This window comes from Macrotis lagotis, chromosome 7 (genome assembly GCF_037893015.1).
Source record: "Macrotis lagotis isolate mMagLag1 chromosome 7, bilby.v1.9.chrom.fasta, whole genome shotgun sequence".
In the NCBI taxonomy this organism is placed as follows: domain Eukaryota; kingdom Metazoa; phylum Chordata; class Mammalia; order Peramelemorphia; family Peramelidae; genus Macrotis; species Macrotis lagotis.
The window spans coordinates 86,837,962-86,862,637 of NC_133664.1; the positions used below are offsets into that span (position 1 = coordinate 86,837,962).

Consider the following 24,676-nt stretch of genomic DNA (forward strand, 5'->3'; position numbering starts at 1 on the left):
AAATTGGATTATTTGGACTTAATGGCCTCTAAGGTCCCTTCCAGCTTTAAATCTCCAATTCTATCATTCTAGGAACAGAAGCAAAATACAAAGATAGATGAGATGATGGTTGAGAAGTGCTTTAGAAGAAAGGACCCACATAAACACTAAGCTTCACTATCTTAATCATCATTTTTAAATGATATCACTTAGAAGTCTGAATTATGCTCATTCCCTTTTTCTTTTACCCTGGGCTAGTCAAGTGTCCCAAAGGGGACAAGTTGGCCTCTATAAATCTCCTCTTTGGGCTCTGTGGCTAATCAATGATCATCTTGGCTGTCAACTCATTTTAAATGTATCACTTACAATGATTATGTGATTCAACAGCCTCACACATTTAGTTGAAGTGCTTCCAGATTACCAGTCATGTTGATTTATAGCCAATCCCTGACACCAAATGCTAGAGATGGAGTTGAGATCAGTGAAATAGTGAATTCCCCTGAGGCCCCTATTTACAGATGAGCTATTGTAGCTTCAGTCACAGTAAGCCCCCAAGCACGCCCATCTCCAAAAGCTGCTTCACCTGAAATGTCCATGATGCCACCACCTTCCTATTTTGGTTGTCACTGTAGGAATGGCAGAGAGAAAGTCCAAAGATATCTTTAATAGCTAAATTCAAATTCTGGGTCCTCAAGTAAAACTGTACAGAGTTGGAACTCAATTTGGAGCCTATCAACTTGGGTTTTTTTTTTGTTATTTCAATAACTGTATTTCCACATAATTGGTTTCCTTTGTAATACAGGAGTTTTATCTTATGCATTTCAAAATATTATCCTGAGAAAGGATTCATAGGCTTAACCAAATTGCCAAAGAGATCCATGACATAAAACAGATAAGGCAGCCCCTCAAATTAATCCACCGGGAATTACAGGGCACCTATTAAGTGCAGGGACCTGGGCCTGATGAATACAAAGAGCCGTAAGACATGATTGTATAATAATGATAAATGAAACCTTTGATGGGCCAGATGATCATTGACTGACCAAAGGAGAGATTCATGAAGGTGAACTGGTTTCCTTTGGGAATACTGGCACTTTTTATGCCTTACAGAAGGCTTCACATAAGAAAAGAAGCAGCATAAAATATCCTCCAAATTACCTTTTTTATTTAGGATGAATTCAGTTGCAAGGATGGTGGTAACAGAGATTCTAGGACATGTGAGCCTCCTCTGTCATGTTGGGGGTCAGGAAAGCGCTACCTGGTTTAGAGCAGCCAAGAGAGGGAGGATCTTAGCAATATGACAGCTTTCTATTTTAATTAATTGTTCTTGAAAATTCAGTTCTAAGTTCAGTCATTTCTTTGTGGATGAAGAAATATGAGGGCTAACAGCACCCTCTAAATTTTAGCAATCTGGTGAAAAACCCTATTGACTCCATTCCAGTTATGGCAATGCTTGGCTGATTCAGAGTTAGAGAAGAAAGGAACTATCCAAAAGTAAAATATGCTACTTACAAAGAATAACAACAACCACATGAGTATTTATAGAATGCCTTAAGGTTTGTAAAATACCTTACAAAGTGATTCTCACCACAGCCCTGGGAGGTGGGTACTATAATCACGTCCATTTTAGAGAAAATTACAGCAGAAGTGAAGTGACTTGCTCAGGATTATACCAACCAGAAGACCAAAACCTTTTACTTATGTTAAAGGAAAATTACCATGAGTCCAACTGTGACTGATCAGACCAAAATGAGCTTGGAATGCTGTACCACAGGTCAGGCACAAATGGTCTATGTAAATAAGAATGATAAATAAATGATAAATAAGTAATGTTTATCCTTCATTATTGAAGAAGACCATGACATCAGGGAGGTGATGCTATGGCCAGCATATGAATTGGATTTGAGTGGGGGGGGCTGTGCTAAACCCCCAGTCTCACTTTCTCCACCAGAGACATCTGGGTCCAGTGGATCAGGACAAATGGAGGTGACCTGGGATGTGAGGCAATCAGGATTAAGTGATTTGCCCAAGGTCACACAGATAGTAAGTGTCTAATGTCTCAGTTCAGATTCATGTCCTCCTGACTCCAAGGCCAGTGCTCTATCCACTTGCACTTGGGGTGATTATTCTAAACTTACACATCTCATGGTTCCTTTGGGCTACTTCAACTCTGCCATGCTCATAGAGCACAGTACCCTCTCTGATGAAGGTATACCATGCTGGGCAGTCCTGTACCAGTATCTCCCATGCTAAACAACAAATTCCAAAGTTTTTATGAGATCTTGAGAATGTCCTTGTATAGCTTTTTCCATTCTCCCCTCCCCCCTAACCTTCCCCCTCATCCCTACCTTCCATTAGGGATTACCTTGTGTGAGTTTTCCATAAAATAGTCTTCTTTGGCAAGCTTCTGTTTGTGTATATGTCAACCTCATTTCAATTTGTACCTCCCTGGAAAATATACTATCAGGTAAGTGAACTTATCTATAGCAGATCAGTCATTTGTTGTAGCCAATGGTTCCATATATGAATGGTGTGGTGTTGGCTGATGGGGAATCTGTTTTCTTGGTGTTAATTGTTGGGTCAAAATTGGCACAAGCAGCAAAGAATGGATCTTCACTTTGATGCATCTCAGTTTCAGGGGCTGCATTGAATATATAATCATTGGCAAACAGATCATGCACCAATACTCCTTCCACTTTAGTCTTGGCTTGTAGCTTTTTTGAAGTTGAAGAATTTACTATCAGTGTGGTAGCTAATCTTGATACCAGATTCGTCTTCAGTGAAGTTAGATAACATGGCTGAAAGCATCATGCTAAAAAGCATGGGAGCAAGGACACAGTTATTTTAGAAGAGCATCATCCACTATCCAGAACCCAGGCAAGCATGCCATCCTGGAACTGAAGTACAATACTGATGAACTTCCATTAAAACCTCACGACTGACAGTATCAATGGCTTGGTCAGATCTACAAACATTGTAAACAGACCTCTGTTCTTTGCTTGGCATTTTTCCTGTAGTTGTAGGGCAGTAAACATCATATTGACATAGTCAATCTTTTCTGAAGCCACACTGGCTCTCACGGAGGTGACCATCTTCCAGGTGAAGGTCCAGCCTATTGAGGACTCTGGCAAGAATCTTACCAACAATGATTAAAAGAGAAACCCTGCTGTGATGGTCACAGGACAACCTATTCCATACCTTTTTAGAGATAGACAATGGAGGCATCTTTGCATTTCTGGGGATAACATTCTCATGCCATATAATCTGGAAAATTTCAGTCAGCTTTTGCATGAGCAATGGACCCCCACCTTGTAAATCTCAGTTAGATGAGAATAAGCACCAAGTATTTTGCTACATGAAAGGAATCTAATGGCATTTAAAACTTCTTCAGTTGTAACTTCAGCTAGGGAGGGACTGACTTAAATGGTCAATGGTCAATGGTCAATGGCTTCTGCATTGATTGATGATGGTCTGCAAAGAACACTATGAAAGTATTCAGTCCATCTCTCTAGGATCATGTCCCTATCATAATGCAGCTCCATCAGCACTGAGTAGTTGAGATGCACCACATGTCTTTGGTCCATAAATAGCCTTCAGAGCAACCTAAAACCACTTTGGATTGTTACTATTCATATAAAACAATTTCACCTGCCTTCTTACTGAAGGCATCTTCTCTCTAAGCTTCACTTGGAATTAAATGCTGCCTTTTTAGAAATGGATGAACTATCCTGCTGGATAGTGAAGTTCTTATTTTTCATTTAGTAAGTTCTGCATTTCCCCATCATTTTATCAAACCAGTCTTAATATTTGCAAGTGTTCTGACCCAGATGAACAAATGTAGGGCTATATACCAATACATTAAGTCTCTGTATACGGCTCAACTTTTACTCTAAGTTGGCAACAAACAGTTCCAGCTCAGAGAAACACTAATCTCTTGGCATTAATTCTTCTGTAGTCATTTGCCTTGGAGTCACTGCTTTGATTGAATGTGAATATTTACCTTGGAGAAGATGAGTCCAGCATTGTCTTTGTCTCTTTCACATCTTGTCTGTCCCTTCTCCCTACAATAACATAGTCAATTAGATGCCAATGCATCCAGGAAGTTTAATTGCCTTTAGGTAAATGGAAGATACTGTTTGTGATGAGAAGGTCATAAGATGCACAAATCTTTAGTAGGAGGTGATCATTGCTGTTGTTGTTTCCAATGACTTTCCTCCCAAGGACTCCCTGCCATGTCTGGTAGACTGAGCCTATTATAGTATTAACATCACCCAGAATTATAAGTTTATCTTCTTTTGGCACATTAATGATAAAGGTCTTCAGGTCTTCATAAAATTTTTCTTTGACTTCATCAGGGTTCGTCATGGTTGGGAGCATAGGCACTGATGAGGGTGGCATGGTGTTTTCCTGCAAGTGGCAATCTCATTATCATGAGTCTGTTGTTCACTCCTTTTGGTAGGCATTCAAACTTGATGACTAGATTAGTTTTGATTGTAAAAGCTACCTCAGCTTCGTGGAACTCCCCTTCACTTCAGCCATTCCAGAAAAACATGTATCCAGCTCTGACTTCAGTAGGTTAGCTTTCATTTTCCATCCTTGTTTCACTCAGGGCTACTATTTGGATATGATTTCTGCTGAGTTCTCTTCCAATAAGAGCTGTTCATCTTTCAGGTCTATTAGATCTTGTGTTGTGTATGAGTGTGTGCACATTCCATGTACCAGTGGTGAGTGGAATCATTTTTGAAGTTTTTGTATTCTTTTGTCTTGCCAAATTGTAAGCAAACAATTTTTAGGGCACCTTTTCCAGTCCCTTCCTCACATCAGGAAGTGAGCAGTGAGAGTCTTAAAAATCTGCTCAGACACTTAGGGGGCTGCCAAATCCCGCTGCTGCTTCCAGTGAGAAGACCCTATGATCTGGGCCACCTGTGCATAGGCCTTGCAGTGTATCTGCACCTGTTGCTTTGTTCCTTGTCTGTCACCACAGGACTTTGAAATAGGAATGAATGATAAAGTGCTATGGGTGATGTCTTTTGATTTGTGTGTAAATTGAATTTAAGTGAGGCAAAGTTGTACAAAGTTGTTGGACTTACTCTTTCAAAGTCATCACAGTCTAGTGCAGAGTCAAGACAACTGGTAATGGCTCTAGATGCAGTGGATGATCTTGACCTCTTCAACATCTATCCACAGTGACTGCTTCAGCTGCCTTCAAGGCCATTGGAATATAATGTTCTCATCTGCCAATTCCACCAGTGGAAGTTTTCACATGCTGGGAGTAGATACCCCTCTAACTCATGGATGTGTTTGTGACTCCCTTGGTTATCCTCAACCTGGTTTAGTCTGCTGAAAGTTTACTGGGGTGTTGGCTGCTGTACATCCTACAGCTTCTTGGAGCCACAGGTGAGAGTTAGGTGGCTCAGGTGAACATCAGAGGTGGAAAGCAGCCCTCATATCAGAGGTACAATCTTCAATGAACACATCCTACTCCCCTACACAACAGTGTCTGAGGGAAGATTTGAATTCAGGTCTTCCTTCTTCCTACTCCAGGTCCAGCACTTTCTATCCATTGAGAATAGTGATGGAGATCCTTAGCTGTCCATAGGATACAAAATCCAAATAGAAATGCTGTGGTAAAATAATTTAAAATGCTGCTCCTTGAGTCAGCAAGACCTGAGCCCAAATCCAATCTTAGACACTTACTAAGGGTATGAACTTGGACAAATCCTTAACTTTCCTTAAATTCACTTTTTTCACCTACAAAAATCAGGGTAATAATATTTATGCCTACCACACAGAGTTATTATAAGACTTACATGAAATTATGTATACAAAGTACTTTGGAAACTTGATAGGTTATATCAAATGTTGGTTATTATAAATAACTAATGATTATTTTGGCTATTATAAATATTGGTTAATAAACGCACAAGTGTGGGATAATGCCCTTTTGAATGATTTCTGAAGGGAGGTTTTGTCCCTTTTAGACTTTGAGTGGCCACTGTTTGGAGTTTGTAAAGACTATCAAATTTTGACCTGATTGCATATGAAAAAGTTAGGAAGCCACTGAAGACTGGCAAAAAATTTTCCTTTACTGGCCTCAAGGAGAGATTCTGGGAGACAAGGATTTTCAAAGTGGAGGAACTAAAATGGCTTAATCTTTCCATCAGTAGTTTCCTTTTGAGGGGCTTTTCAGTTTTAACTATGCTCCCAATCAAAGAGTTTAATAGACTAGAGCTAGTTTTAAATGTCTATGTATGCTTCAAAGTCCATGTGGGAATCCCATCCCCTGAACATTCTGTGTATGCTCACAAGAGCTGGGGTCATTGGTCAGTCCCTTATTTCATCCATATGTCACAGTACCCCAGCAAGGAGTGAGCACTGATCCAGAGAAGAGAGATGTACTTCTCAGCAGGCCATGTCCCAATAAACTTTGTAATGACACTCCTTTAAATCATGCACCACTTCCAAGCAATCCAATAAAAAAGAAATGGGGCATGTCTCTGTGGTTGTTCTGTTGTAATTCTTGCCCAAGCTTTATGCTGAGTTCTTCAAGGATAGGAACTGGGAAACAATTCAGTACAATTCAGATCACTGTTCCCTCCGCCTCGTGTGAGGATACTAGAGCAACTAAAGTCACAAATCTGGACTGACAGACATCCATGAATAGCCCCTTCCTCCTACAATCATGTCATAAGAGGAACCTAAGACAAATAATTCAGATTGCCACCACATTTCTTCTAACCCTTACTGGTGTCTCCCTAGTAAATTACTAATTTACCAAATGCTCTTCCTCTCTACCAATTAATAGTTTAAAAATAATGGTCTACAAAGGCACTAACCATTCATATCTACCTTCTTACTATCTGGCACATCTTCATCAGCATTACTGCTGCAGTCAAAAACTTCCCAAATCAATCTAAGGGAGGACAGCAGAGGAGGTAGCTTTATCTTATTGATAAGTGAGCTTTTGTCTTACCTTGCCCACAACTCTCACTGCTATCCCTTCCCAGTCATTTCCAAATCATGACAACATTCTCCTCACCTCCTTCTCCTACCCTGGCTCCTCTTTATGTTTGATCTTCTACCATTAGAATATAAGCCTATGTCTGCTCAAAATTGAGAGAGTGGATAGCTACATTTTCAATGTGATCATTTGCATCTTGAAAATTAGCAAGCTATGAATCAAGGCCTGATTTACTGTTCTGTTGATTATTTAGACCTAAGAAAGTGGTGAAGAAAATGTTACAATGTACATTGAACCTTTTTTTGCAACAAATATTTATTTTTATTTACTGAACTTTTAAAATATCTAAATTCAGGGCAGCTAGGTGGCACAGTGAATAGAGTACCAGCCTTGGAGTCAGGAGTACCTGGGTTCAAATCCGACCTCAGACACTTAATAATTACCTAGCTGTGTGGCCTTGGGCAAGCCACTAAACCCCATTGCCTTGAAAAATCTAAAAAAAAAATATCTAAATTCATTATTTATTTTTTTACATTCTTTTCTTTAAATTTTGAATTCTAAATTCTCTCCCTCCTTCCCATGCCCTTCTAGGCCTCCTAAGAAGACAAGCAATATGATATCATATATATATATATGTATGAAATCATGCAAAACATATTTCCATATTAGCCATATTCCCAAGAAATACAAGTACCTCTGGTGTGAGGGTTGTAGAGCCCTTTTCAGGGCTGCTTTCTACCTTTGATGTCCACCTTAGCCACCTAGCTCTCATCTGTGGCTCAATGAAACTGTAAGTATGCACAGCAGCTACACATTGATTAAGTGTTTCAGCACGGCTAAACCAGGTTGAGGCAATGCCAGAACTAGCTCTGTAATTGGGAGGCTCTGAAAGAGCAGGTAATTAGACTGACTACCAAAACTGAAGGTCTACAAAGAACATTCTACTTGACCTCATTGCTGTATGCCTGTGAAACCTGGATAGTCTATCAGTTGCCATGTCAGGAAAATGAATTGATTCCATTTAAATTGTCTTAGGAAGATTCTGAAGATCATCTGGCAGGAAAAGACACCAGACCCTGAGGTTCTTTTCTGAGCTAAACTGCTAATTATTCCAACATTACTACAGAGGGTGCGATTAGGATAGGCTGGTCACATTAGAATGCCAGAAGTGTGCTTGCCAAAAGACTCTTATGAAGAAATAAGGGTAAGCACTTACAAGGGAGTCAGAAGAATTGATCCTGGGATACCCTGAAGGTCTCTCTTAAGAATTTTGGAATTGATTATACAGCATGGGAGACACTGGCATAGGACCATCCAGCATAGTGTGACCTCATCAGAGAGAGTGCTGCACTCTATGAGGAAGGCAGAATTGAAGCAGCTCAGAGGAAACATAACATATGTAAGTTGAGAGTAAGCACCCCAGGTGTTCATATGGACTATTTGTGCCCAATCTGTGGTAGAGCATTCCAAGTTCATATTGGTCTGTTCAGTCATAGCCAGATATATTATAATTTGTCACAAACATCATGATATCATTTTGGTCTTCTTCGATAACAAAGAACAAGAACCAACCATTTCAAAAAAAAAGCAAGAAAATAAAGAGAAAAATTTCAATTTGCACTAAGTCCATCTGTTCTTTTTCTGAAGGAGGGTAGCATTCTTTTCATTATGAGTCCTTTGGAATTATGTTGGATCATTGTATTGAACAGAGTACCCAAGTCTTTCACAGTTGATCATCATTATAACATTGCTGTTACTGTGTACAGTGCTCTGGTTCTTCTTACTTTACTTTGCATCAATTCATATAGGTCTTGCCATATTTTTCTGAAACCCCTCTCCTCATCATTTCTTGTAATCCAATAGTACTCCATCACAATCCTTGTTCGACCATTTCTCTGAGCATCTCCTCAATTTCTAATTCTTTGCCACCACAAGAAGAGCTGTTATAAATATTTTTTCCTTTTTCTTTGCTCTCTTTGGGGTATATACTTAATAGAGTTATTGTTAGATTTAAGGTATGCCAGTGGTGGCTAGGTGTCACAGTGGATCGAACACTGGCCTTGGAGTCAGGAGTACCTGAGTTCAAATCCAGCCTCAGACACTTAATAATTACCTAGCTGTGTGGCCTTGGGCAAGCCACTTACCCCATTGCCTTGAAAAATCTAAAAAAAAAAAAAAAAAAGATTTAAGGTATGTTTTTATAGCCCTTTGGACATAGTTCCAAATTGTTTCCCAGAATGGTTGTACCAGTTCACTACTCTACTAACAATTTATTAGTATACCTTATTTTTCTTTCATCCCCTCCACCCTTTATCATTTCTGATAGGTGGGAAGTAGAACTTCAGAATTGTTCTAATTGCCTTTTTTCTAATGAGTAGTATTTTAGAACATTTTTTCATATGACTACAAAAAACTTTGATTTCTTCTTCTGAAATCTGCTTGTTTATATCTTTTGATCATTTATCAATTGGGCGGGGATGACTTATTTTTGCAAAACTGACTCAGTTCTCTATTCAGGATATAGTTGAGAAATGAAGCAATTATTAGAGAAACTTGCTGTAATAAATTTTGATATTGCTTCATTGTCTATTGGCATCTTTTAAATAATATAGTCTCCCTGATAATCTCATTAATTAGTGCTAATTTTGCTTTTGCTTCTTCTGAAATTGTGATTCCTACCCCCCCCCCGCCTTTTTTTTTTTTAAGTTTAGCTGAAGGATATTAGATTCTTCTGCAGCCCTTACTTCTGGTTGTGTTTTTCTGTTACAAGTATGTTTCTTGCAAACAATATATTGTTATATTTTGGTTTCTAATCCATTCTCCTCTCTGCTTCATTTTATGAATGAGCTCATTCCATTTATATTCACTATTATGATTTACTGTGGGTTTCTCTCCATCCCATTTTCTTCCGTTTCATCCTGTCTCTTTATTCTCTCTACTCAAAAAGTCTATTTTGCTTCTAACTACTGCCTACCTTAATCTTCCCATTCTTTTATTTTTCCTCCCCTTCCCCCACCTCATCCCCTTTCCCTCATATTTTCCAATTGTGTACACTACAATTCTACGCATACTGTGTTTATACACACACACACACACACACACACACATATATTTACTTCCCTCTTTGTTTTTATTTTTTTTTTATAAGGCAATGGGGTTAAGTGACTTGCCCAAGGCCACACAGGTAATTATTAAGTGTCTGAGGGCACATTTGAACTCAGGTTCTCCTGACTCCACTCAGTGCTCTATCCACTGCACCACCTAGCTGTCCCCTTATTTTTCCCTCTGAAACAATTCTATTAAGAATGAATTGCTCACCCCACCCCACATTCACCCCCCTCCCATTTTCTCCTCCATTGTAAAAGCTTTTCCTTCCTTACCTCCTTTGAGAAAATTGCACCCCATCTACCTCTCCCTTCCCTTTTCTCCTGGTGCATCCCTCTTTCTCATCCCTTCATTTTATTCCTTTGGCTATCATCCCAAACCATTCAACTCATATATGTGCCCTCTGATTATGTATACTCTTTCTAACTTGCCTGTTAAGTTTTTAGGAGTTATAAGTATCATCTTCCCAAGTAGAAATGTAAATAATTTAACCTTATTGGATGCCTCATGATTTTTCTTTCCTATTTACTTTTTTTTATGCTTCCCTTGATTCTTGTATTTGAAAGTAAAATTTTCTATTCCACTCTGGTCTTTTCATCAAGAATGTTTAAAATTCCTCTATTACATTAAATACCCATTCTCCCCTCATCACTCAGTTTTGCTGGATGGGTTATTTATTCTTAGTTGTAATACTAGCTTCTAATCCCTAAACCTTGCATGATCCAAACTGTGACTCCATGATATTTATGAATTGCTTCTTTCTGACTGCTTGAATATTTTCTTCTTGTTCTGGGATCTCTGAAATTTGGCTATAATATTCCTCAGAGTTTTCATTTTGAATCTCTTTCAGGAGATGATCTATGGATTCTTTTAATTTCTATTTTATTCTCTGAATCAAAGATATCAGGGCAGTTTTCCTTGGTAATTTCTTGAAATATTATGTCTAGGCTCTTTCTTTGATCAAGATTTTAAGGGAATCCAATAATTCTCAAATTATATTTCCTCAATCTATATTTCAGATCAGTTGTTTTTCTAGTATTTCACATTTTATTCTCTTTTTTTCATTCTTTTGAAATTTTTTATTGTTTCTTAATATTTCTTTTTTTTAAGGTTTTTGCAAGGTAAATGGGGTTAAGTAGCTTGCCCAAGGCCACACAGCTAGGTAATTATTAAGTGTCTGAGGCCGGATTTGAACTCAAGTACTCCTAACTCCAGGGCTGGTGCTCTATCTATTGCATCACCTAACTGCCCCCATTTTTCTTGTGTGTGTCTGTGTGTGTGTGTATAGGCTTTGGACAGGCCTCTACCCTACAGTTGTTGACTTCTGCTGACCTCAAGGGTTTTTAGACTGGAAAAATGTCTCATCCTGAACTTTTGTAGGCTCTGCCACTTCAAAATTTGATTTGAGGCATTCTTTTAAGGTTGTTTGGAGGGGAATGTTGAGAATGTTCAGTTGGGTAGCTGCCCCCCCCCCCCCAATTCTCCATCCTGGCTAAATCAAACTTAAAAATATGTTGTCTGTGCAAATTATTTTTTGGTTGTTTAATTTAACATTTAATAGCATACCACTGCACTTGAGTAGGGGCATTTTCCTTTCTTATATTTATATCTCTAGAATATAGCACAGTAATTTTTTTCATTGATTCATTCAGTTGTTTTCCTTACTCCTAATATATCTTTCATTCCAATATCAGATTAGTTCTCCAAATGTACATTTTTGATGATGTTACTTATCAATTCAAAATCTTCAATAACTCTTTATTGCTAACAGACTATGGTCCAAATTGCTTAACTTAACATTCAAGGACCTTCACTAGTCTTTTTTTTTTTTTGGCAAGGCAATGGGATTAAGTGACTTGTCCAAAGCCACACAACTAGGTAATTATTAATTAATCTGAGGCTGCATTTGAACTCAGGTCCTCCTGACTCCAGGGCTCATGCTCTATCCACTGAGTCACCTAGCTGCTCCCACTGTTTAATCTTAAATAAAAATCTACTATCCGACCCAGCCAAAGTGGACTACTTACTACTCCCCCTGGATACTTTCAATATTTCTTACTCCATTTCTTTGCTCATTCAGTTTGCCCCTCCTTACATGCCTATTAGAATTCTACGGATCTGTGATCTCCCATCTCTGATGCTTGTGCTGAATGAATTAGACTTTTGACTGTTCATCACATAAATAACTCCTTTTCCCATCTACATACCTTTGTATTGGCTTCCCTCTGTGCTTTGAATTCTTTTCTTTTTTTAAGTTTTATTAATGTCTTTTGTTTTAACATCAGCCATTTTGCAATATTCCTCTCCTTATCCTCCAATCACAGTGAGACTTCCCATGTAACAAGTTAAGCAAAACCAATAGAGGTACATCTTGCATGCCATTTTATGCAACAGTCATACACAAAGTACTCTAATTCAAGGAAAGAAGAGAAAAGCATTATGGCTTGTTCAATATTGCTTTATAAAAATAAGCTGTTTAAGATTCTTATTTTTTTGATGTAATTTATGTATTTGTAGGATAATCATTTTAAAAACTGAATTTAAAATCTTAATTTGATTGAAAACCTACAAATTCTCTCATGATTTACAATCATTTAGCCACTGCTCTGTTTAGCTGCCAATCTCCTATCTCTCTCCACAGCAATTGTAAGACAGATACCCTTTCCTCTGGGAAGGCTTATTACCTTTGCCAATAACAAAAATGTTTGAAAGCCTAGTGGCAAAACTATTGCCATTGGCATCTTTTACATGAACAACATCAAAAGAGCCAGGATGTTTCTCCCTATTTGTAATCACACCAATTCAACCCAAGTTGGCTCCACCAGTCACCATACATAGGTTTCCAGTATCAAACTTAATGAAATCAGTGATTTTGCCAGCTTCTAAATCAATCTGAACTATATCATTCACTTTGATGAGGGGATCTGGATAACGGATAGTACGGGCATCATGGGTCACCAGATGGGGAATACCCTTTGTACCCACAAAGATTTTTCTCACTTTGCATAACTTATATTTAGCCTCCTCAGCTGTGATATGATGAACAGCAAAGCGTCCCTTTGCGTCATATACCAAACAGAAATGTTTCCCTGTCTTCTCAATGCTAATAACATCCATAAAACCAGCAGGATATGTGATATCAGTGCAGACCTTGCCATCAATCTTGATGAATCGCTGCATGCAGATCTTCTTTACTTCATCTCCAGTAAGGGCATACTTGAGCCTGTTTCTCAGGAAGATGATGAGGGGGAGATGTTCTCTCAACTTGTGGGGACCTGTAGATGGTCTTGGAGCAAATACTCCTGTTAATTTATCCAGCATCCAGTGCTTTGGAGCTGCTACACGTTTTAGATGTTTCTTGGGACCACGAGCCATGGCTACACTAAATCTGGGATAAAGCAGGAAGTTTACTTGACTGCAGGTAGGGTCGGGGACCACTTAATGGCTGTGTTTGGCCACGTCACTTTAACCCTCTGGGCCTCAGCGCCTTCTCCAGAAGCACGACCAACTGGTCCCAGGGCCACACGGCAAGAGCTTGAATTCTTTTCTTCATCTCTTCTTCTGTATATAAAAGGCTGTCTCCTCTAATATGATCTAAAATTGTTATTGTAATATATAAGTAATTTTTCAGTTGTGTATGACTCTATGACACCATTTGGAGTTTTCTTGGAAGACATTGGAATGGTTTGCCATTTCCTTCTCCAGCTCATTTTATAGATGAGTAAACTGAGTCAAAAAGGCTTAAGTGACTTGCCCAAGGAGACAGAGCTAAGTGGTTGAGGTCACATTTGAACTCAGATCTTCCTGACTTTAGGCCCAGCCCTATCTACTATGTCCAAAAAGAGCTCCTTAGGCATTTGTAAAATGCTGAGCACTGTGCCAAGCAGAAGCTATAACTAGAGGGCTGCTAGGTGGTACAGCGGATAGAGCACTGACCCTGGAGTCAGGAGGACCTGAGTTTAAATCTGGCCTCATACACGTAATAATTACCCAGCTGTGTGACCTTGGGAAAGTCATTTAACCCCATTACTTTGCAAAAAACAAACAAGAAAAGATTTAACTAGAAGCTGGACAAGTCTGTTCCTAAGGAAATTATATTGTAATTGGGGAAGACCTGGAAAGTGGTTGGAGAGTCATCTAGCTGCATGGCTTATAAAAATAATCAGAAAATAAGGTAGAGGTTTGAATCCAAGGTAAATATCATTTAACCAAGCCCAGAGAGCAGTCAGGGAATTACTAGTATTTACTTTCTATGTTATCTTGTCTACATCCTTCCATGATCATGATGTATAAAGTAAGATCTTTGAGGGCAAGGAATGGTTCCACTTTCGTCTTTATTTCTTTAGCACTTAATGCTTGTTGATAGAATGTGACAGAACCAGGATCTAGACTGCACTGTACCATGATGCCTAAGTCATTGAATCTCTCTGACTTCGTTTCCTTATTTTTTAAATGGGTTAAATAACTCCTACCTTAATAGCATTGTTTTGAGGCTAAAATGAAACAGTGCATAAGATGCACTGCAACCATAAAGCACTATATGTGACCTATTATTCCTTTTTTTTTGCAAGGCAATGGGGTTAAGTGGCTTGCCCAAGGCCACACAGCTAGGTAATAATTATTAAGTGTCTGAGACCGGATTTGAACCCAGGTACTCCTGGACCGGTGCTTTATCCACTGCGCCACCTAGCTGCCCCCCCCCCCTATTATTCCTATTAATGGTCAACTGTTGTGAAAAGATACTGTTAGTAATTGTACATTATAACTTATATGAGATTACTCCCTGTTGTGGGGAGGATGAGGGAGGGAAGGGAGGGAGGTAGAAAAATGTGGAACTCAAAATTTTACAAAAAAGATGAATGTTTTCAACATCTTTGCATGTAATTGGAAAAAATAAAATAAAATAACATTTTTTTTTTTTTAAAAAGAGAGATCTTGTGCAGTGGATAGAGCACTGGCCTTGGAGTCAGGAGTACCCAAGTTCAAATCTGGCCTCAGACAATAATTATCTGGCTGTGTGGCCTTGGGCAAGCCACTTAACCCCATTGCCTTGCAAAAACTAAAAAAAGATCTTGCTATTGAGGTAGTGTGTGTAATGGTCAGTGCCATATGTCTGGACCTATTACACCCTAATATATAAAGTGCTAAACAAAAAACTCTCAATCTCCTCATTGCACCTATGTGTTTAGGGTTTGGAAGTAGAGCAGGAGAGTTGAATTAATTCAAAAATTCAGACCAAGAACAAGAATTTGGTCTTCAGATTATGACCACCTGTCCAGGAGAGAGATTTTTAGCATCCAAGTTGTGAATAAAACAATGGGTTTGGGAGATATTTCTCATGAGAAAAAAAAATCTTAAAGGTAAGAGAAAAAGAGCTACATGATTGTATAAATAGACATCCTCAGGGTGGCAAGGCCAGGTTGACTTATTGATTTCTTTTTTTAGGTTTTTTGCAAGGCAAATGGGGTTAAGTGGCTTGCCCAAGGCCACACAGCTAGGTAATTATTAAGTGTCTGAGGCTGGATTTGAACTGAGGTACTTCTGACTGCAGGGCCAGTTCTCTATCCAGTGTGCCACCTAGCAGGCCCCTGATTTTTTTTCTTGAAAAGGAGTCTCCACTGCCTTAATAGATTTCTAGCCCCAACACAATATTCTGATATGACTAACCTCAGAGTAATGCATTATCCCACTGGCATGAACCTGAGATTTATGGCAACTCCCAAGATACCCCAGGATTGTCAAAACATTCTCCCCAAAATCTTCTGACATCTTCTTCTAAGTAAGTAGCTGAGCCATCTCACCTGATGGGCAAAAACTCCTATGTCTGGCTCATTTTGCTATCCATGTGGTTAATGCCCATCAGCTGATACTAGTTACACATTTTTATATTTTAACCTTGCCTCCTCATTGACTTTTAGTCAAATGAACCAAGATGGAAGGATTTACTCTCTGGGAAAATCTTAGTACCTGGGCTGAGAAATTTCCCAACAAAAACCAAGGGCTTGAAAACAAGATTTCTTTATGAGAACAGCCCATAGTCAGCCACAGGATGATTCAGATTCTTTCTGTTTTCCTTTCTCTCTCAAAAAATCATAATGCTTAAAAATAAATAGCCTAGACCCAGAGTGGAGCTTAACAACTAGCACCTTGCTTCCTCATTGGTGACTACTTTAGCATCTGTTAGGAAGCAAGGTTTAAAGTATCCTTTATACCCTTCAGAGAAAACGTTTTTAATTCAAAAGGAGAAATTTGAGAAGATCATTTTTGGCAAGTCATTATTTCATTCTTCCCCTTCCCCACCCCCAAAATTGTATTGGACATATGTACTTGGAGATTTGCAGAATCTTCATCTCCAGCCCTCTTCAATCACTGAATATCCTTGCCTATACCCCTATCGGGATACACCCATTTTGTCTAAGCTTTTTCACTTTTCTTTTCCTCTTGTATATTGTGGATTTATCACAGTGTCATTTTAAACTTATGCAGGGATTAAAATGCTTTTCATTTTAAGGAAAAATCCTACAAATTCAAATTAATGCCATCAATTCAAAGTGATGCCTTTTTAGTGTGGATTTTAACTGGATATGGAACCAGAAGGACTGAATTTAAAACTTAGCTCTGCCACTATTTGTATGCTCTTAGGAAATCATTTCCCTTCCTCGATGGTTAGTTTCTTCACCTTTAAAATGAGTTGAGTTTTACTACACAGATGGTTTCTAAAATCCTTTATAGCTGTAGAACCTCTGATACATATTTTAAGAGGCTTAAATGCTAGGAGTTGACTGAGATAAGTCTTCTAGTTCTCTTCCTCAGTTCAACTTAGCTCAATCAAATGGTGCTGAATTAAGTTTCTGGTAACTTGGTATACTCTTCTAAAAAAAAGCATTGTTGTTCCTCTCTCGGTGCCATCATTTTAGCCACTGGATCTGAATCTTTTTCTGAATCGGTCATTCTTGACACAGTTTTAATCACATAGAAAACAAGGCACTTGAAAATATATAACAGTATAATTCAGCCCTGGCATGTGATGAGCTAATTATTATTTTGCAGCTCATAGCTTTTCTGATTCCATGAAATATGACAGGTGAACTCAGAACTATTACCAGACGGCAGGCAGGACAGTCTATTTTAGAGTGAAAGGCAAACAGAATGATGAGAAACAAAGTTGATTTGGGAAGATAGGGTCGGAGCAGGAGGTGGTAAGAGCAAGAGATTGAGCTGGCAGGGGTGGTGGGTGTGAAGAAGAGTGTCTGGTGCAAAGGCAGATAACTTCTCTTTCCTCCACCACAATACACAAACACATTTACATGCAGCAGACAGTTTCTGGGAATGAGCTAGAGGTCTGGGAAAATTGCTTTGATAAAGTATTACTTGGTAGGAGCAGCAGCAGATGAGTATTTAGAGTGGAGTCAACAAGTTCACAGATGACCTAGACCTCCCAACCTTCAGGGCTTCCCTGGTTTTGTTTCCCTCATGTCCCCAAAGCTGTCCACAGTGCCCAAAACCTATGCTTGAGGGAGAGGAGGTTAGTTTGTCTGGGAGTCCATTTTCCAACACATTAATGCTAGTGTTGTTTAACAGGATGTCACAGATCTAATTAAAAGGAAACATTTTAGGTTGAGTTTTTGTTCTCAGGACAGGTTGGTAAGAAATTAAGAAATGGAAGCAATCTGTATTCTTTCCATTCTTGAGATTTTTCAGGATAGGAAACTGTTTTGCTGGTTCCCTAGGACCCCCTCAACACTACTGTCTTTCAAATCCACTTCAGTCTTGGCCTTCCTGAATAGAGCTCTAGATCCTTACTTTTCTTTGCTTCTCTTTTCTCCTATTACCCTCAATTAAAATTTTATTTATCTCCTCAGGCCTTCAGAACTCCAGTTCTGATGTTAATCTGGTGAACTAATAATATCTAATGGATGTCTTAATATTTTGTGACATGGAAGAAACCTCTAGCTTCTTCAAGGCTATGTCAGTAAAACAATCGCTATGACAAATTAAATTCAATATGGAAAAATTCTAAAGGTAGGTCCTTCTCCATCAGTCATTGGGGAATAATATAGATAAATCTGGAGGTTTTTCCCCCTCAGGTTGGTTAAAGTAACTCTAGAAAACTGCCTACTGAAAAGTGTAAAGAAGTTACAATCTAGGTTAAAGGCTCCAAGCCAAGGAAATGATGAAATGAAATAATTTTTTCCTTCATGAAATCATTTTTTCCTTCCTCTAGTCATTCTTCCAACTGACAGGTCAGAATTTCTCTGCCTCTAGGGGACCTTTTTCTTCTTGGTTTTCATATAGTAACTCATCTTCCTTTTTTTCAAAGTATGATTTTGGTTTATTTATTTTATATTATTACAGTAATTTTGTTACAAGAATAAACATACCCCCCTCCCCCCAAGAAGTTGAGAAACCTCAAAAACAGTGAGAGGAAACAAAATGTACTTCAGTCTGTGTTCAGCTTCCAATGGCTTTGTCTCTGGGGTGAGCTGTCTTCTTCATCATAAGTTCACCAGAGAAGTTGCTTTAATACTTTCCCCCCAGTTGCTATTACTAGCTGTATTCCACCCCCACTCTAATTTATTCTATTCTCTCTCTCCTTTCACCCTGTCCCTATCCAAAAGTGTATTGTATCTGAGTACCCTCTCCCTTGATCTTTCCTCTCTTCTATCACCTATTTCCCCCATTCCCCCTTATCCCATCCCTGTCTTCTCATTTTTCTCTAGGGTAAGATAAATATACCCTATTCAGTGTGTGTTATTTCCTCTCAGCCATTTCTGATGAGAATGAAGGCTCACTTCTTATCTTCCTTTTTTAAGGAAAATAAGCCCTTTGACCTTTTTTAGGGGAAAAAATCAATTGCACTTTGAACACTCTTTTGCCCACTTTTTACAAGTCATTTATAGAAAGAGCCCATTTTCCATACTCAACAGAAAAGACCTCAGGAGTTTAGTCTTGCTAGCTGCCTTGGAGGTCATGAAGCACGTGAGGAGCTGGTTAGATCTTTAACAACTTTTTTATGGTCCATGGTTGCAGCTTTTGAGGACTAAGAATTACTTCCACCAAGCAGGAATTAAAAATTTAAAATAGCTTCATTTACATAGTACATCAAAGTTTTGCAAAGTCTTTCCCATAACTACAGAGTAGGTAGGGTAGTGCAAGGGTTTTTACAATTTTATAGATGTTAAATGATTCAGCCTTAATCAGGAAGCTAGCCAACACTATTTCCAATACATTGCACAGGAGTAAGCATGCCAGAGAAGTAATTTCTAAATATAAATTACTGAAGAGTGTGAACAGGTCTGTATGAGGAACTTTGGATAATTCGGCAGGTATACTGAGGTATTGGAGAAAAATGAAATTTGAAAAAATTTAACCACAATTAATGAAAATTGAGAATTTAGATTTTTTTTCTCTGCATTTAATTTTGATAAGGTAATTTTTTTTAAGTTGTCAGGTTTAGGGGCAGCTAGGTAGCACAGTGGATAGAGCACTGGCCGTGGAGTCAGGAGTACCTGAGTTCAAATCCAGCCTCAGACACTTAATTACCTAGCTGTGTGGCCTTGGGCAAGTCACTTAACCCCATTGCCTTACAAAAACTCCAGTTTCAATTTTTTTTTTTAGGTTTTTGCAAGGCAAATGGGGTGAAGTGGCTTGCCCAAGGCCACACAGCTAGGTAACTATTAAATGTCTGAGACTGAATTTGAACACAGGTACTCCTGACTGCAGGGCCGGTGCTTTATCCACTGTGCCACCTAGCCACCCCTGCCTTGCAAAAACTAAAAAAAAGTTGTCAGGTTTAGGGGCAGCTCAGTGGTGCAGTGGATAGAGCACTAGCCCTGGAGTCAGGAATACCTAAATTCAAATCTGACCTCAGCCACTTAATACTTAGCTGTGTGACCTCAGGCAAGTCACTTAACCCCATAGCCTTGCAAAAATAAAAAAGTTGATGGGTTTAAGTTAAAACAAATGAACTCCCTGTGACTGCAGGGTAGGGGTGGTAGTATGAGTGTCACTGGACATTTAGTCTAAACCTACCATCCCTGGACAATATGAATCTGTATTTATTATGATGACTCACATCTTTGGTAATCAAAAACACATTCTATTTACTAGGGACTATTAAAGATAGGGAAATGGATTTTAATTTTTTAATCCATCAGACAACTCCCCCCCACCAATTGAAGATAGTAAACTTTGGTTTGCATATAAACTCCATAGTTCCTTTTCTGTATATAGATGGTATTCTCCATCACAAGTGTTTTAGAAATGTCTTTGATTCTTGTATGGCAGAAATGATCAAGTCCATCATAGTTGATCATCACACAATGTTACTGGTAATGTGTACAATATTCTTCGAGTTCTGCTTCACTCAAATCAATTCATGCAAGTCTTTCCAGGTTATTCTGAAGTCCCAGTTTCTTTTCTTTTCAAGCAAATATTTTATTTATTTTTCATATTACAAGTCTTGTAAAATAAAGTGAGAAGGAAAAAAAAGTGTGTTTCAGTCTGTATTCAGATACCATCAGTTCTGCCTTTGGGAAGGATCACAATCTTCATGTTAAGTCCTTCAGAGAAGTTAATTCAACATTTTTCCCCCACAATTGCTATCACTAGCTGAATTTCCCTCCATTCTATTCCTTCCCACTCCCATTTATTCTAGTCTCTCTCCTTTCACCCCGTCCCTCGAGAGTGTGTTGTATCTGACTACCCTCTCCTATGATCATCTCTCTTCTATACCCTACACCCAACCCCTGTCCCCTTTCTCCCATCCTCTTCCTCTCCTTTTTTTTTCCTCTAAGGTAAGATAGTTTTCTATACCCTATCAAGTGTATATGTTATTTCCTCTCTGAGCCACTTTGGAAGAGAATGATGGCTCATTCTCCCCTCACTCCCCTCCTTTAAAAAAAAAAAGCTTTTTCTTGCCTTTTTTATGTGAAATAAACATCCTATTCTACTTGTCCTTTCCCTTTCAATACTTTCCTTTTCACTGCCCTATTACATGAGAACCTTCACATGAGTTATCATCTTCCCACACAGGAATACATGCAGTTCAACATCATTAATTCTTTCATTGGTTCTTCCCATCCACCCTATGCTTCACCTGAGTCCTGTACTTGCGAAGATGAAACTTTTTTAAATTCAGCTCTGTTCATTTCAACAGAAAACTTTGAAATTCTCCTATTTTACTGAAAGTCCATCTTTTCCTCTAAAAGAGGATGTTCAGTTTTGTTGAATAGTTGATTCTCTGTTGTAATCCAAGCTCTTTTACCTTCAGGAATATAATATCTCAAGCCCTAAACAGATGCTGGTAAATACTATGTAATCTTGACTATAGTGCCATGGTAATTGAATCATTTCTGACTGCTTGTAATATTTTCTCTTTGACTTGGGAGTTCTCTGGAATTTGGCCACAATATTCTTGGGAGTTTAAGAGCCTAGACTTCATTTTTCAATAAATTCTCCAGGAAAACTGCCCTGATATCCTAGAAGCAGAGGGTAAAATAGAAATTTTGGGGATGCACTGATCACTTCTAATGAGACTTGGGCTGCGCTGTGACCCTTTCCAACCCTGGTGGAACAGACCCTCCCCATGGATCTTTCAAATTGTCTTGGAACAGAAAATTGCTTCAGTCTTTCTTTGGGTTCTGCCAACTTTAGAATTTGGTTAGAGCCATAATTTAAAGGCATTTTGAGTGGTCTGGGGGAGAGTTTCTTGGATTTTCTGCCTTCATTCTACCATCTTGGCTCTGCTCCCCCTCCCCCTCCCCCCATGGTTTCTTAAGGAACAGTGTTTCATCACATTCAGATACCAGAGTTTGTTCAGTCACTCCTCAATTAATGGACATTCCTTCAATCTCCATTTCTTTCCCATTACTAAAAGTGCTGCTATAAATATTTTTGTACATGTGAGGTTCAAGAGAAATAAAACAGTGTTTTGACTTGTCATTACCAGGGAATTATATTTTAAACTAATGATATAATTTCTTTCAATTAATAAGCACTTTCTCTTCCTTTCCCTTCCCCTTTTCATTCCTTATCAATTTAAAAAGGAAAATCCTTACAACAAATATGGACAGTTAGAGAAAGCAAATTTTCTCATTGGCCTTAGCCAAAAATGTTTGTCATTCATGCATCTGTGTCATTACCTCTGTTGTCAGGAAGTGGGTAGCATTCTTTACTTGTCTTCAACTCTTTGTGAGATAAGAGGAGATGGTGAGGATGAACAGATTTAGGAATGAAGAATAAGGAAAGATGGACTGATAGCAGGTTTAGATATTCAATCACTGGTTGAATCAAGGGTGAGTGTCCTAATTTCTGTATGTGTGTTTGAAGTAGAATAAAGATTATGAATAAGGAAACTGAAAATAAACTTGGAAGGCCAGAAAGTCTGAAATAAAATTAAAAGGTATTTTAAAAGTCTCATGTTTAAGATGGTCAAGAAAAATGAACTAAATACCAAAATACTGAAAAAAGACCAGGAAAGGCAACAGGTTTAAGAATTTTTTTTTAAATAAAAGGCTGGTTTCTTTCCTAGGCAGTATTGTTTTTCTCATCTCCCTTGAAAGTTCACTTGCTGTCTAGCTCTTATTCTCAATTTCCTCTTCTTACTAGCTTTTACTTCTATACCATCAACTTATGCTAAAGAAGCAACCAGTGGGCAAGTTAGATACCTAGCAAGAAATTACTTTTTGATTCCATGGATATGAGAACAAATAGTTTCAACCTTTCTCATTACAGTTTTAACTGGACAAATTTAATTGCTCCATTAACTTTATAATACCAAAATAACTTAGTGTTCTATGACCATAAAGGGCACAAAGAATTAAAGGTCAGACAAAAGAGAACACTTTAGGCTATGAGAACTGGGCAATGAATAAACATGGTATCTTAGTTCTTTCTTGGTGGGGGGGGAATGGTGGAAGAGAAGAAAATGAAGTTAGTTTTGGACTTGTGAGATTGGCAGTCAGAAGAAATAAGGCTGGGACTTGGCACAGAGATAACACATAATAGTTTATTAAGAGAAGAGCCCCCCCAGCCCCCCTCCCACCTTGGGGAACAAAGGAAAAATGGAGAAATGGTAGAAGTGAAGACCCAGCATGCTTAGAAAGGGATAATACTTCCTATCAAGCTCTGTGGAAGAAATGGGCAATGATAAAACTCATGTTGGAGGTGATTCCCAAGGACTCTTAGTGTAATATACATATACATTTATATAAAAATCATATGACTCCCTTCTTTGGTGTAGCTATTTCTGCTGTCAAAGTGGACTGCAACCCTTGACAGTCTTCAGGATTCTTCGTGGCTGAAAGTTTTATTACCAGCTGATCAGCCTTGTAGGGAATGAACTAGTTTTCTGAACTGGTCAAACTAAATTTTTGACTAAGAATATGAGTAGATGAGTAAACCATAATTCATATTTTAACAGTATTCTAATATAATTGTATAATATTCTTCACCTCCACCCCCCTGGCCAAAAGTATACTCACATTTTAAAAATCTTACTTTGAAACATTCCAGTGAGCCTGGGGATGGGAGGGAATCCATGGTTTATATGTTTCAAATAGAAAATCTGAACTGGGAACAACATCCTCAAACTGATTCTTTTCAAGTATAGTCTTGCAAATTGCTGCTTACTTGCCTACCTAGTTTGTTGTCAGTGCCCTCTATTGGGTTTTAGGGATAGAATTTTACCTACATGTGAATTGAAATTATAAAGACTGCATTAACTGGTGGTAAGAGAGAGGTGCTTATAAAAGAATCTGGATTAATAAACTTAAATGCAATCAAATACTTTAGCTTAGAGCATGAGTGACACAATCTTGGAAATATAAGCATTTAATATAGATATTTAATTTGAATCAGAACTTATAAAGCAATAGTCCAAGAAAAAAAGGAAATCAACTTAATCTCAAAATAACTTTAAAATACTTAAAAGAATAAGGAGATCAAATAAACAAGCTCAGATTAGAATAAAAGGTAATAAAAGCAACCATTGATCTCTCTTCTATCCTAAACATTTAATTTTCATAATATTGAAAAAATATACATGAAACCAACTTACAGGTAAATAATAAGAGTATGCAACATTTAACATAAATAAAGCAGTCTAAAGCAAAATAAAAAGAAAAACAATTATTTTATTTCTGTATACCAAGACTACAAATAGCATTTGAACACTTCATTTATTACTCAAATTAAGAAATTATACAATTTATATTGATACTGGTAAAGATCTTACAAGCATCATTTAGTCTTCCCACATTTATTAAGTATATTGCTGGTTACTGTCAATTAAATATGACATCCAACAGAGACTCCAGTGACAGTAAAATATTCTCAGCATAAGAGATGACCAAGAAACTGATTATAAATTCTGGTGATTCCCCACCCCCCTTCCCAATCTAAGCTTAGAGAAGATGCCCTTTGTTTTGGATACTCTTGAGTTGTTTAATGGTTTTTAATCAGCTATATTAGATACGAACACAAATCTTGAACCCATAAAGTGCCTTCTTATTTTTAGAGAAGAGCATCTTTCCCATATCAAAGGAAGATGCTTCCCTGGCAAATCAAATCATATTCAGCAACCTGTTCCCTCGCACCTTCCTGTCTAAACAGCAGCACTCAACTCAGCAG

The 24,676-nt window shown here is 38.2% G+C and overlaps 1 pseudogene; it reads right to left on the reverse strand.

Moving 5' to 3' along the window:
• Positions 1-12,639: 12,639 nt before the first annotated feature.
• Positions 12,640-13,420, reverse strand: LOC141493726 (small ribosomal subunit protein eS4-like; annotated as a pseudogene).
• Between the last annotated feature and the right edge of the window lie 11,256 nt (positions 13,421-24,676).